The sequence below is a fragment of the Triticum urartu genome, chromosome 2, assembly GCF_003073215.2.
Source record: "Triticum urartu cultivar G1812 chromosome 2, Tu2.1, whole genome shotgun sequence".
Lineage (NCBI taxonomy): Eukaryota > Viridiplantae > Streptophyta > Magnoliopsida > Poales > Poaceae > Triticum > Triticum urartu.
The window spans coordinates 703,007,534-703,020,438 of NC_053023.1; positions in this window are offsets into that span (position 1 = coordinate 703,007,534).

Sequence of the window (12,905 nt, forward strand, 5' to 3'; positions counted from 1 at the left end):
GCCTACCACAGGTCTATGTTTATCTTTAGCACAAGGTTTAGCAATTCTAGCAGTTTCATCACAGAAATAAATAACATGCCCATCAATATTATCAGGCAAGAGATCCTTAACAATAGCAATATTAGGTTCAACTTTAACTTGCTCAGGAGGTGCATATGTTCTAATATTGCTTTTACGAACCACAGTTGAAGCTTTAGCATGATCTTTTATCCTAACAGGAAAAGGTGGTTTCTCAACATAAGCAGTAGGAATAATAGGATCATTATAAGTGATAATCTTTTCTTCAACTTTAATAGGTGTAGCTACTTTTACTTCTATGGGAGGATGATATTTAAACCACTTAGGGAGATCAACATGAGTAGCAAAAGATTCACAGAAAGAAGCTACTATTCACAGAAAGAAGCTACTATCTCAGAGTCAAGTCCATATTTAGTGCTACATTTATGGAAAACATCGGTATCCATAAAAGATTTAACACAATCAAACTTAGGTGACATACCTGACTCCTTACCTTCGTCGAGATCCCAATCTTCAGAGTTGTGTTTAATTCTTTCCAATAAATCTCATTTGAATTCAATAGTCTTCAGCATAAAAGAGCCAGCACAAGAAGTATCGAGCATGGTGCGATTGTTGTCAGAAAGTCGAGCATAAATTTTTTGAATAATAATTTCTCTTGAGAGCTCATGATTGGGGCATGAATATAACATTGATTTAAGCCTCCCCAAGCTTGAGCGATACTTTCTCCTTCGCGAGGCCAAAAATTATATATATAATTACGATCAGGATGAACAAGATGCATAGGGTAAAACTTCTAATGAAATTCCAATTTTAATCGTTTGTAGTTCCATGATCCCATATCATCACATAGCCTATACCATGTCAATGCATATCCCTTCAAAGATAAAGAGAAGACCTTCTTCTTGATAACATCATCGGGCATACCTGCAAGCTTAAATAATCCAGAAACTTCATCTACATATATTAGGTGCTCATCAGGCTGTAATGTTCCATCTCCTGCAAAAGGATTAGCTAGCTGTTTTTCTATCATACCCGAAGGAATTTCAAAGTAGACATTTTCATTTTCAGTAGGTTCAGTAGGTTGAGGAGCAACTCTTGGCTCTACTGGTCAGGGTGAAGATACCCCGAACAAGCCCCTTAAAGGATTACTTTCCATAGTAACAAGTGACAGTAAATTTCAGCACACTATATAAATTTTTCCTTACCAAATTCCACCTACCAAAGGCGCTTCACTCCCCGACAACGGCGCCAGAAAAGAGTCTTGATGACCCACAAGTATAGGGGATCTATCGTAGTCCTTTCGATAAGTAAGAGTGTCGAACCCAACGAGGAGCAGAAGGAAATGATAAGCGTTTTTCAGCAAGGTATTCTCTGCAAGCACTGAAATTATAGGTAATAGATAGTTTTATGATAAGATAATTTGTAACGAGCAACAAGTAACAAAAGTAAATAAAGTGCAGCAAGGTGTCCCAATCCTTTTTGTAGCAAAGGACAAGCCTGGACAAACTCTTATATGAAAGAAAGCGCTCCCGAGGACACATAGGAATTATCGTCAAGCTAGTTTTCATCTCGTTCATATGATTCGCGTTCGGTACTTTGATAATTTGTTATGTGGGTGGACCGGTGCTTGGGTGCTGTCCTTACTTGGACAAGCATCCCACTTATGATTAACCCCCATTGCAAGCATCCACAACTACAACAAAAGTATTAAGGTAAACCTAACCATAGCATGAAACATATGGATCCAAATCAGCCCCTTACGAAGCAACACATAAACTAGGGTTTAAGCTTCTGTCACTCTAGCAACCCATCATCTACTTATTACTTCCCAATGCCTTCCTATAGGCCCAAATAATGGTGAAGTGTCATGTAGTCGACGTTCACATAACACCACTAGAGGAGGGACAACATACATCTCATCAAAATATCGAACGAATACCAAATTCACATGACTACTAATAGGAAGACTTATCCCATGTCCTCAGAAACAAACGTAACTACTCCTAAAGCATATTCATGTTCATAATCAGAGGGGTATTAATATGCATATAGGGTCTGAGCATATGATCTTCCACCAAATAAACCGACTAGCATCAACTACAAGGAGTAATCAACACTACTAGCAACCTACAGGTACCAATCCCAGACTTAGAGACAAGAATTGGATACAAGAGATGAACTAGGGTTTGAGAGGAGATGGTGCTGGAGAAGATGTTGATGGAGATTGGCCCCCTCCCAATGAGAGGAGCGATGGTGATGATGATGGCGATGATTTCCCCCTCCGGGAGGGAAGTTTCCTCGGCAGAACAGCTCCGCTGGAGCCCTAGATTGGTTCCGCCAAGGTTCCACCTCGTGGCGGCATAGTCTTGTCCCGAAAGCTTGCTTCTGATTTTTTCCTCAACGAAAGACTCCATATAGCATAAGATGGGCATCGGAGGGCCACCAGGGGGCCCACGAGGTAGGGGGCGCGCCCAGGGGGGTAGGGCACGCCCCCCACCCTCGTGGCTGGTGAGTGGCCCCCCTCTGGTACTTCTTGCGCTTAGTATTTTTTATATATTCTGAAAATAACTTCCGTGATGTTTCAGGACTTTTGGAGCTGTGCAGAATAGGTCTCTAATATTTGCTCCTTTTCCTGCCCAGAATCCCAGCTGTCGGCATTCTCCCTCTTTATGTAAACCTTGTAAAATAAGAGAGAATAGGCATAAGTATTGTGACATAATGTGTAGTAACAACCCATAATGCAATAAATATATATATAAAAGCATGAAGCAAAATGGACGTATCACTATGCACTACATTCATTTGAATAAACTTTATGGAGCTGACTTTAAAGTGGATTTCAACAAGGCATACGATAAATTTAAGTGGCCTTGCCTGCAAAAGGCATTCTGTGTGAAAGGGTTTGATCCTATTTGGAACCAACAAGTTCAAGCTTTTGTTCAAGGAGGTAGCATGAGGGGTCAAGGTTAAAGATGATGTAGGGCATGATTTGCAGACTTATAAGGGTTTGCAACAAGGAGATCATTTGTTGCCAATATTGTAGCGGACATGCTGGCTATCCTCATTGGTAGGGCCAAAGGAGAACGGTCAGGTTGGTGGTTTGTTCCCACATCTAGTGGGTGGTGGGTTTTCCATTCTACAATATATTGATGACACTAACACCTTCATGGAGCATGATATGGACAATGCGATAAATATGAAATTAGGGATGTGACTTTTTGAGCAACAACAAAGGTTTAAATTTAATTTTCATAAGAGTGAATTGTTTTGCTTTGAACGCGCCAAAGAAGAAGAGAATACCTATAAGCAGTTATTCAATTGTGAGATTGGCAAGCTCACATTTATCTCGGGATACCAATTCATCATCGTAAGCTAACAAGTAAAGATTGAAAATGTATTGAGACAGATTTGAAAATAAGCTTACTTGTTGGAAAGGCAAACTGATGTTCTATGGTGGATGACTATTCCTTGTAAATCCAGTGCTTAAGGGTTTACCTATGTTCATGATTGATAACCCACAAGTACAGGGGATCAATTGTAGCCTCTTTTGATAAGTAGGAGTGTCGAAACCAATGAGGAGCTAAAGGTAGAACAGATATTCCCACAGGTTCTATCGACCACCGATACAACTCTACGCACGCTTAACGTTTGCTTTACCTAGAAAAAGTATGAAACTAGAAGTACTTTGTAGGTGTTGTTGGATAGGTTTGCAAGATAATAAAGAGCACGTAAATAAAAGCTAGGGGTTGTTTAGATAAAGACACAACTAAGTTAGTTTCAGTAGAGAGCTTTTTGTCACGAGAAAGTTATTTGTCCCTAGACAATCGATAACTAGATCGATAATCATTATTGCAATTTTATTTGAGGGAGAGGCATAAGCTAACATAATTTCTCTTCTTGGATCATATGCACTTACACTAGTAGAAAACAGGGCTTTGGTTCGGGCCTGGCCAGCCCATTAGTCCCGGTTCTTCATGAGCCGGGACCCATGGGGGGCATTAGTCCCGGTTCATGAGCCCAGGGGGCCGTCCGGGGCCTCGTGGGCATTGGTCCCGGTTCGTCTGGATCTATTTGTTCTGGTTCTAGGCACGAACCGGGACCAATGGGCCGCACTCCTGGCCCACAACCATTGGTACCGGTTCGTGCCTAGAACCGGTACAGAAGGGGGGCCTTTAGTCCCGGTTCCTGCCATGAACTAGGACAAATGAGTTGCCTATATATACCCCCTCGCCGGCGAGTAGAGCAGTCCACACTGCTCTGTTTTTTTGGCCGGTGAGGGGAGGGCATTTGGGTGCTCTAGCTCACCTCCTATGCACATGAGGTGTTCGATGAAATGCCCGAGCCACACTAGTTAAGCTTTCTCCTCTCGATGCTCGACCTCGGAGCTCCATTTTTCCCGAGATTTGTCTAGATTTAGCGGTCCGTCACGCCCCGTCCCCGTTTTCACCGCCGTCGATCGCCCGTGCCGATCTCATCGCCGGCACCACCGTGGTGAGCCTCTTGTTCTTTTCTTCTTTCTGATTTTTTTACTTTAGATAGATACTTGTGTGATTTTCTTACTTTACATAGATACTTGTCTGATTTTCTTACTTTTGACACACATAATTATATATAATGCACATAGATGAACCGGCAATGGATGTATGGTGACAGACACACCTCCGAGTACATTAAGGGCGTGCATAAGTTTCTCGAAGTGGCTGAGGCAAACAAGCTGAATAGTTTTATGTGTTGTCCATGCCCTATATGTGGGAATACGAAGTCTTACTCTAACCGGAAAATCCTTCACACCCACCTGCTTTATAAGGGTTTCATGCCACACTATAATGTTTGGCCGAAGCACGGAGAAACAGGGGTTATGATGGAAGACAACGAAGAATAATAGGACGATGACAACTATGTGCCCCCTGAATACGGTGATGTTGCAATGAGGGGAGCTGCTGAAGATTAAGAGGAACCAGATGATGTGCCCGATGATGCTGCAACAGGGGAAGCTGCTGAAGATCAAGATGAACCAAACGATGTGCCCGATGATGATGATCTCCGTCGGGTCATTGTCGATGCAAGGACGCAATGCGAAAGTCAAAAGGAGAAGATGAAGTTCGATCGCATGCTAGAGGATCACAAAAAGGGTCGTACCCCAATTGCGAAGATGGCAACACAAAGCTCGGTACCGTACTGGAATTGCTCCAGTGGAAGGCAGAGAATGGTGTGCCTGACAAAGGATTTGAGAAGCTACTGAAAATATTGAAGAAGAAGCTTCCAAAGGATAACGAATTGCCCAACAGTACGTACGTAGCAAAGAAGGTCGTATGTCCTCTAGGATTGGAGGTGCAGAAGATACATGCATGCCCTAATGACTGCATCCTCTATTGCGGTGCGTACGGGGATTTGAACGCATGCCCGGTATGCGGTGCATTGCGGTATAAGATCAGACGGGATGACCCTGGTGATGTTGACGGCGAGCCCCGTAGGAAGAGGGTTCCTGCGAAGGTGATGTGGTATGCTCCTATAATACCACGGTTGAAACGACTGTTCAGAAATGAAGAGCATGCCAAGTTGATGCGATGGAACAGTGAGGACCGTAAGAAAGACGGGAAGTTGAGAGCACCCGCTGTGTAATGGACTGAGTTTGCACGTGACCCAAGGAACATATGGTTTGGTTTAAGCGTGGATGGCATTAAAACTTTCGGGGAGCAGAGCAGCAATCACAGCACCTGGCCCATGACTCTATGCATGTATAACCTTCCTCCTTGGATGTGCATGAAGCGGAAGTTCATTATGATGCCAGTTCTCATCCAAGGCCCTAAGAAACCCGACAACGACATTGATGTGTACCTAAGGCCATTAGTTGAAGAACTTCTACAGGTGTGGAATGGAAAAGGTGTACGTGCGTGGGATGAGCACAAACATGAGGAATTTAACCTTCACGCATTGCTGTTTGTAACCATCAATGATTGGCCCGCTCTCAGTAACCTTTCAGGACAAACAAACAAGGGATACCACGCATGCACGCACTGTTTAGCTGACACAGAAAGTATATACCTGGACAAATGCAGGAAGAATGTGTACCTGGGCCATCATCAATTTCTTCCGACCAACCATCAATGTCGAAAGAAAGGCAAGCATTTCAAAGGCGAGGCAGAGCACCGGAAGAAGCCTGCCATGCGTACCGGTGATCACGTACTTGCTATGGTCAATGATTTACACGTAACCTTTGGAAAGGGTCCTGGCGGACTAGCTGATCCGAATGACGCTGAGGGACGCTCACCCATGTGGAAGAAGAAATCTATATTTTGGGACCTACCCTACTGGAAAGACCTAGAGGTCCGCTCTTCGATCGATGTGATGCACGTGACGAATAACCTTTGCGTGAACTTGCTAGGCTTCTTGGGCGTGTATGGGAAGACAAAAGATATAGCTGAGGCACGGGAGGACCTGCAACATTTGCACAAAAAAGACGGCATGCCTCCAAAGCAGTATGAAGGTCCTCCCAGCTACGCTCTTACCAAAGAAGAGAAGGAAATCTTCTTTGAATGCCTGCTTAGTATGAAGGTCCCGACTGGCTTCTCGTCGAATATAAAGGGAATAATAAATATGCCATAGAAAAAGTTCCAGAACCTAAAGTCTCATGACTACCACGTGATTATGATGCAACTTCTTCCGGTTGCATTGAGGGGGCTTCTACCGGAAAACGTTTGATTAGCCATTGTGAAGCTATGTGCATTCCTCAATGCAATCTCTCAGAAGGTGATCGATCCAGAAATCATACCAAGGCTAAGGAGTGATGTGGTGCAATGTCTTGTCAGTTTCGAGCTGGTGTTCCCACGATCCTTCTTCAATATCATGACGCACGTCCTAGTTCATCTAGTTGACATGATTGTCATTTTGGGCCCCGTATTTCTACACAATATGTACCCCTTTGAGAGGTTCATGGGAGTCCTAAAGAAATATGTCCGTAACCGCGCTAGGCCAAAAGGAAGCATCTCCATGGGCCATCAAACAGAGGATGTCATTGGGTTTTGTGTTGACTTAATTCCTGGCCTTAAGAAGATAGGTCTCCCTAAATCACGGTATGAGGGGAGACTGACTAGAAAAGGCACGCTTGGAGGGGACTCAACAATATGCAGGGACGGATAATCTTGGTCTCAAGCACACTACACAGTTCTACAGAACTCTACCTTGGTGACCCCGTATGTCGATGAACACAAGAACAGTCTGCGCTCCAAACACCCAGAGCAGTGCGACGACTGGATTACATGTGAACACATCAGGATTTTCAGTAGTTGGATGGAAACACGTCTCAGAGGTGACAACACTGTTTGTGATGAGTTGTACTCGTTGTCCAGGGGACCATCTTCGACTGTATTGACTTACAAAGGATACGGGATAAATGGGAATACATTTTAGACGATCGCCCAAGATCAAAAGAGCACCAACCAAAATAGCAGTGTCCGCTTTGATGCAGCAACCGAGAGGGGAAAGGACACATATTATGGTTACATAGTGGACTTATGGGAACTTGACTACGGACATGATTTTAAGGTCCCTTTGTTTAAGTGCAAATGGGTCAATCTGTCAGGAGGCTGGGTACAGGTAGACCCATAGTACGGAATGGCAACAGTGGATCTGAACAATCTTGGGTACACTGACGAACCGTTCGTCCTAGCCAATGATGTGGCACATGTTATCTATGTGAAGGACATGTCTACCAAATCGAGAAAAAGAAAAGATAAGGAAGCGAATATATCATACGATGAGCCAAAGCGCCACATAGTTCTTTCAGGAAAAAGGGACATCGTGGGAGTGGAGGGCAAGAGAGACATGTCCGAAGATTATGAAAAGTTTCATGAAATTCCTCCTTTCAAAGTCAAGGCCGACCCATGCATCCTGATAAACGATGAAGATTATCCATGGTTACGGCGCAATAAGGAAAGGACACAAGCGAAGAAAAATTGAAGACTTTCTCTCCACAACTATTATGATGATACCATGCCAACTTTCAACCTTTTCGTAGTTCATTTGAAATGCCTATTGTAACAAACAAGTTTTCGTATGAAATCCTGATACTTCGAAAGAGATTGTCCGTTTTGTACACGAAGTGCATCCAGTTTTGCCGTAACCCTCTCAACTTTCTTGCACATGCTATGTGGATGAAATGATGATATCATGCCAACTTTCAACCTTTTCAGAGTTCATTTGAAATGCTTTTCAATTTCAGGGTCTTGTAGCTCAAAATAATGAGTAAATGCATGAAAAATAACAAATGAAATCAGAAAGGGTTGAAAATTGATGATGTGGCTTTCAATGGTGCATTTTGAACATACGAAAAGTCAGGAGTTCACAGAATTTTCATAAAAAAAAATTTGTTACAAACTTTAATAGCAAAATAATTATCATAAAATAAAATAAATAAGTAATTAGGAACAAAATAATATAAACTTTAATAAAATATATAAGTAGAAACAAAATAAAATAAACTTTAATAACATAAATAAAATTTATGAAACTAAAATTATCAAAATCATTAAAAGCAAAAAGAATTTTCGTAAAGAACTTTTTTTGTTAGAAACTTTATAAGCAACCTCTCTTATTATTGAAACTAAAATTATTTTCTGTTCAAAACATTATAAGCAACCTCTGATATTATTGAAACTAAAATTATATAAAATTGATGCAACTAAAATTATCAAAGTATTTTTTGTTCAAAATCATTAAAAGCAAAAAGAATTTTCATAAAGAACTTTTTTTGTTAGAAACTTTAATAGCAAAAAGAATTATCATAAAGTAAAATAAATAAGTAATTAGAAACAAAATAAAATAAAATAAATAAGTTTTTTGTTGTAAGTAGAAACAAAACAAAATAAATAAAGAAAAAAAGAAAACAAAAAAACACGGAAAAAATAAAAAATATGCCACCTACTAGGCCACCACGGCCTGAATACGATTAGAAGCCCATCCATGGGCCAGGATTCAGGCCCGCATTAGGTCCAATAGGACCACAGGCAGATAAAGTGACTTTAGGCCCGTAAGCCTGCATTAGAGAGGAGCTCGAAGTGGTCAGCGCAGCAGCGCTTATAAACCACTGTCGAAGCCTCTCGGCTAGCGAGGTGGGACTAAACATCCCACCGCACCGCGACAGTTCCAGCACAAGACCATTGGTCCTGGTTCGTGGCTCGAACCGGGACGAAAGGTGGCCTTTGCTCCCAGCTCGTGGCACCAACCGGAACCAATGCCAGCCCTTTAGTCCTGGTTGGTGCCACCAACCGGGACCAAAGGCCTCTGCTTCCCGCCCTTTGGGGTGCTGAAAAGAGACCTTTGGTCCCGGTTGGTGTCACCAACCGAGACTAAAGGGGGGCATTGGTCCCGATTGGTGCCACGAACCGGAACCAAAGCTCTGGGTATATAACCAACACTTGTGAAAATATTCAGTTTTCATCGCCCGTGCCCCCGGACCCACACCGACGCCGTCTGCCGCCCACGCCATTGCCCATCGCTGTTGCCCTCCGCACCCCGCCGCCGTCGCCGTCGCCCCCGAGCTGCCCCCGTCGCCGTCGTTGTCGCCCTCCGCCCCCGCCGCCGTCGCCGCCGCCCACCGCCGCCCCCACCGTCGCCCTCGCCGGCCGCCCCCGATGTGAGCCGCCGCCGCCACGGCTCTGTTCATTTTTTCCATATAATTTGTATTATTTTTTGTTCATTGCATTTTTTTCATATATATAATGTATATATGTATGTGGTAGCTATATGATGAATGGATGTGGCTATGTATGTATGAATATAATGTTCATAGCATTTTTTTGTTTATATATGTTTTTTTCATATATGTATTAATTTTTTAATTTAGGTTGTTAGTAGATATCGATTATAGGTTAGTGCATTTTAGGTTAGTGTAGAGGAATAAGTAAAATAAGGAAAAAAGAAAATATGAAGAAGGAAAGAATGAAGAAGAAGAAGAAGAAAAAGAAGGAGAGGAAGGAGAAGAAGAAGGAGAAGAAGAGGAGAGGAAGAAGAGGAAAAAAGAGGAGAAATAAATAAGAAGAGGAAAAAAGAAGAAGAAAAAAGAGGAGAAGAAGAAAGGAATAGAGGAGAAGAAAAAAAATAGAATACTCTATTAATCCTTTCTTCTCCTCCTCTTTTTTCTTTCTTTTTCTGGACACCACGGAGGTGGTTAATTAGTAGTTGAACTAGTTGAACTAGTTTATTTATACTAAATGCTTAATTAGTAGTTGAACTAGTTGATTTAATAAAACTACTTTATTTATAGTAAGTGCTTAATTAGTAGTTGAACTAGTTGATTTAATAAAACTACTTTATTTTACTATATATAGAAGTAGTTTATTTTTAGTAAGTACTACTTTATTTTATTTATAGTAAGTGCTTAGTAGTTGAACTAGTTGATTTAATGAAACTACTTTATTTTACTATAGAAGTAATTGATTTTTAGCAAGAAAATTAATAGAAATAGTTTATTTTTTAGTTCAAGCAATTATTCCCGCATCGGCGTCGACGATGCCTATCCCGCATCCTCGTCGTCGACTCGACGGAGGAGGACGGCTTGATCAGAGGGGCCATGTCCGGGACTGGGCTCCGCCGGGCTGGTATTGGGAGGTGCTACCTTCCGGGGGGGCGTAGGTTGGTGAGGAGCTAGCCCGTCGTTGACCCGATCCTTGTTTGGTGACGGTCGCGTGGGCCAGTGACGGTGCCGTGGCTTATGGACAGCGCGGAGGTGGTACGTTACCGTGTCAGCGAGGAGGACGAGCACATCCGTCGCTACATGGTTGTGTTGGTGGGCAGATTCGATAACACCTGGCAGGTTCTTCAGGGATCTCACTGGAGCTATGATCCTGTGATGGTTCCTTCTCTTTGGGTGTCCACCGCCCACGCCGATACCCGTCGGGCGCTACGGTTCTAGCTGTATTGGCGATGCTATATGTATGGTAGTATTCGAGGAGTATTAGTGATAATATTCGATGATTTACGAACGCAAGAGATGATGTAGTTTTGCTTATAATTGAATGCATGCTAATTTGAATACTACTTTATTTTACGATTTGGTTTTGCTTATTGAATGCTCAAATTGGAAAAGTACTCCTACTTTGAATGCTAAAATTGGAGAGCACTATGCAAGGCGTATGCATTTGATTTCTTGATAGCTTATAGGGTTTTGTTTATACAGAAATCTAGGAGCCCCCTTGTGGGAGTCCTGGATTAGGAGGTCTCCAGACAGCCGGACTATCTCCATTTGCCGGACTGTTAGACTATGAAGATACAAGATTGAAGACTTCATCTCGTGTCCGGATGGGACTCTACTTGGCGTGGAAGGCAAGCTAGGCAATGTGGATATGTGTATCTCATCCTTTGGAACCGACCTTGTGTAACCCTAACCCTCTCCGGTGTCTATATAAACCGGATGGTTTTAGTCTGTAGGACAACAACAACTACAACATACAATCATACCATAGGCTAGCTTCTAGGGTTTAGCCTCTCCGATCTCGTGGTAGATCTACTCTTGTACTACCCATATCATCAATATTAATCAAGCAGGACGTAGGGTTTTACCTCCATCAAGAGGGCCCGAACCTGGGTAAAACACTGTGTCCCCTGCCTCCTGTTAGCATCCGGCCTAGACGCACAGTTCGGGACCCCCTACCCGAGATCCGCCGGTTTTGACACCGACATTGGTGCTTTCATTGAGAGTTCCTCTGTGTCGTCGCCGTTAGGCTTGATGGCTCCTACTATCATCGATGGCGATGCGGTCCAGGGTGAGACTTTTCTCCCCAGACAGATCTTCGTGTTCGGCGGATTTGCACTGCGGGCCAATTCGCTTGGCCATCTGGAGTAGATTGAAATTTACGCCCCTGGCCACCAGGTCAGGTTTGGAAGCTTAAACTACACAGCCGATATCCGTGGAGACTTGATCCTCGACGGATTCGAGCCTCTGCCTTGTGCGTCACGCGGTCACGATGAGTACGATTTAGCTCTACCATCAGATAGTGTTCAAGAGATAGCACAGGCAGCCGCTCCGACCCTCAATTCAGAGCCAGGTGCGCCTTCCGTGGACGGGTGGATGGACCCCGCCACAGAAGCCTTACCCTTAGCGGCGATCGAGCCAAAATCGACCTTACCTTGCACGAGAGCCGTGTTGTTAAACTGCCGGATCCTTCTCCGGCCACGGACTCCGAACCGCCTACGCCCGTTCCTATCGAATCCGATCGGGCGCCGATCATGGAGTTTACCTTCGCGGATATTTTTTAGCACTCGCCCTTTGGCGACATACTGAACTCATTAAGGTCTCTCTCCTTGTCAGGAGGATCCTGGCCGAAGTATGTCCGACAGGACTGGGATGCGGACGACGAAGAAATTCGCGGCCCACCCACCACCCACTTAGTAGCCACTGTCGATGACTTAACCGACATGCTCGACTTTGACTCCGAAGACATCGACGATATGGACGACGATGCGGGAGACGCAGAGGAACCACTACCCACAGGGCACTGGTCGCCCACTTCACCACATACGTATACATGGTGAACACACCAAAAGAAAACGACGACGAGGAACGGAAGGACGCAATGAAGGGTTGTCCCCTCGAGAAGCAGTCAAAGCGGCAGCGTAAACGCTGCTCCAAATCCCGCCTCGACAGAAACAACGATCATACAGACCCATCGTTAGAGCAGGGGGAACCATTGCCGGACCACTGCAACACGAAGGATCAAGCCGAACAGCCTGACTCTGTCAAAGATAATAGTCCGGACGACTTCACACCGGACAGACACCCGGAGCAACAGAATGCCCGTCAAAGGCTTGTTGCCACCGCGAGGAGTCTAAAAAAGCAGAAGCAAAGACTCAAGGCTGCACAAGACACACTCGGAATCAGATGGAGGAAA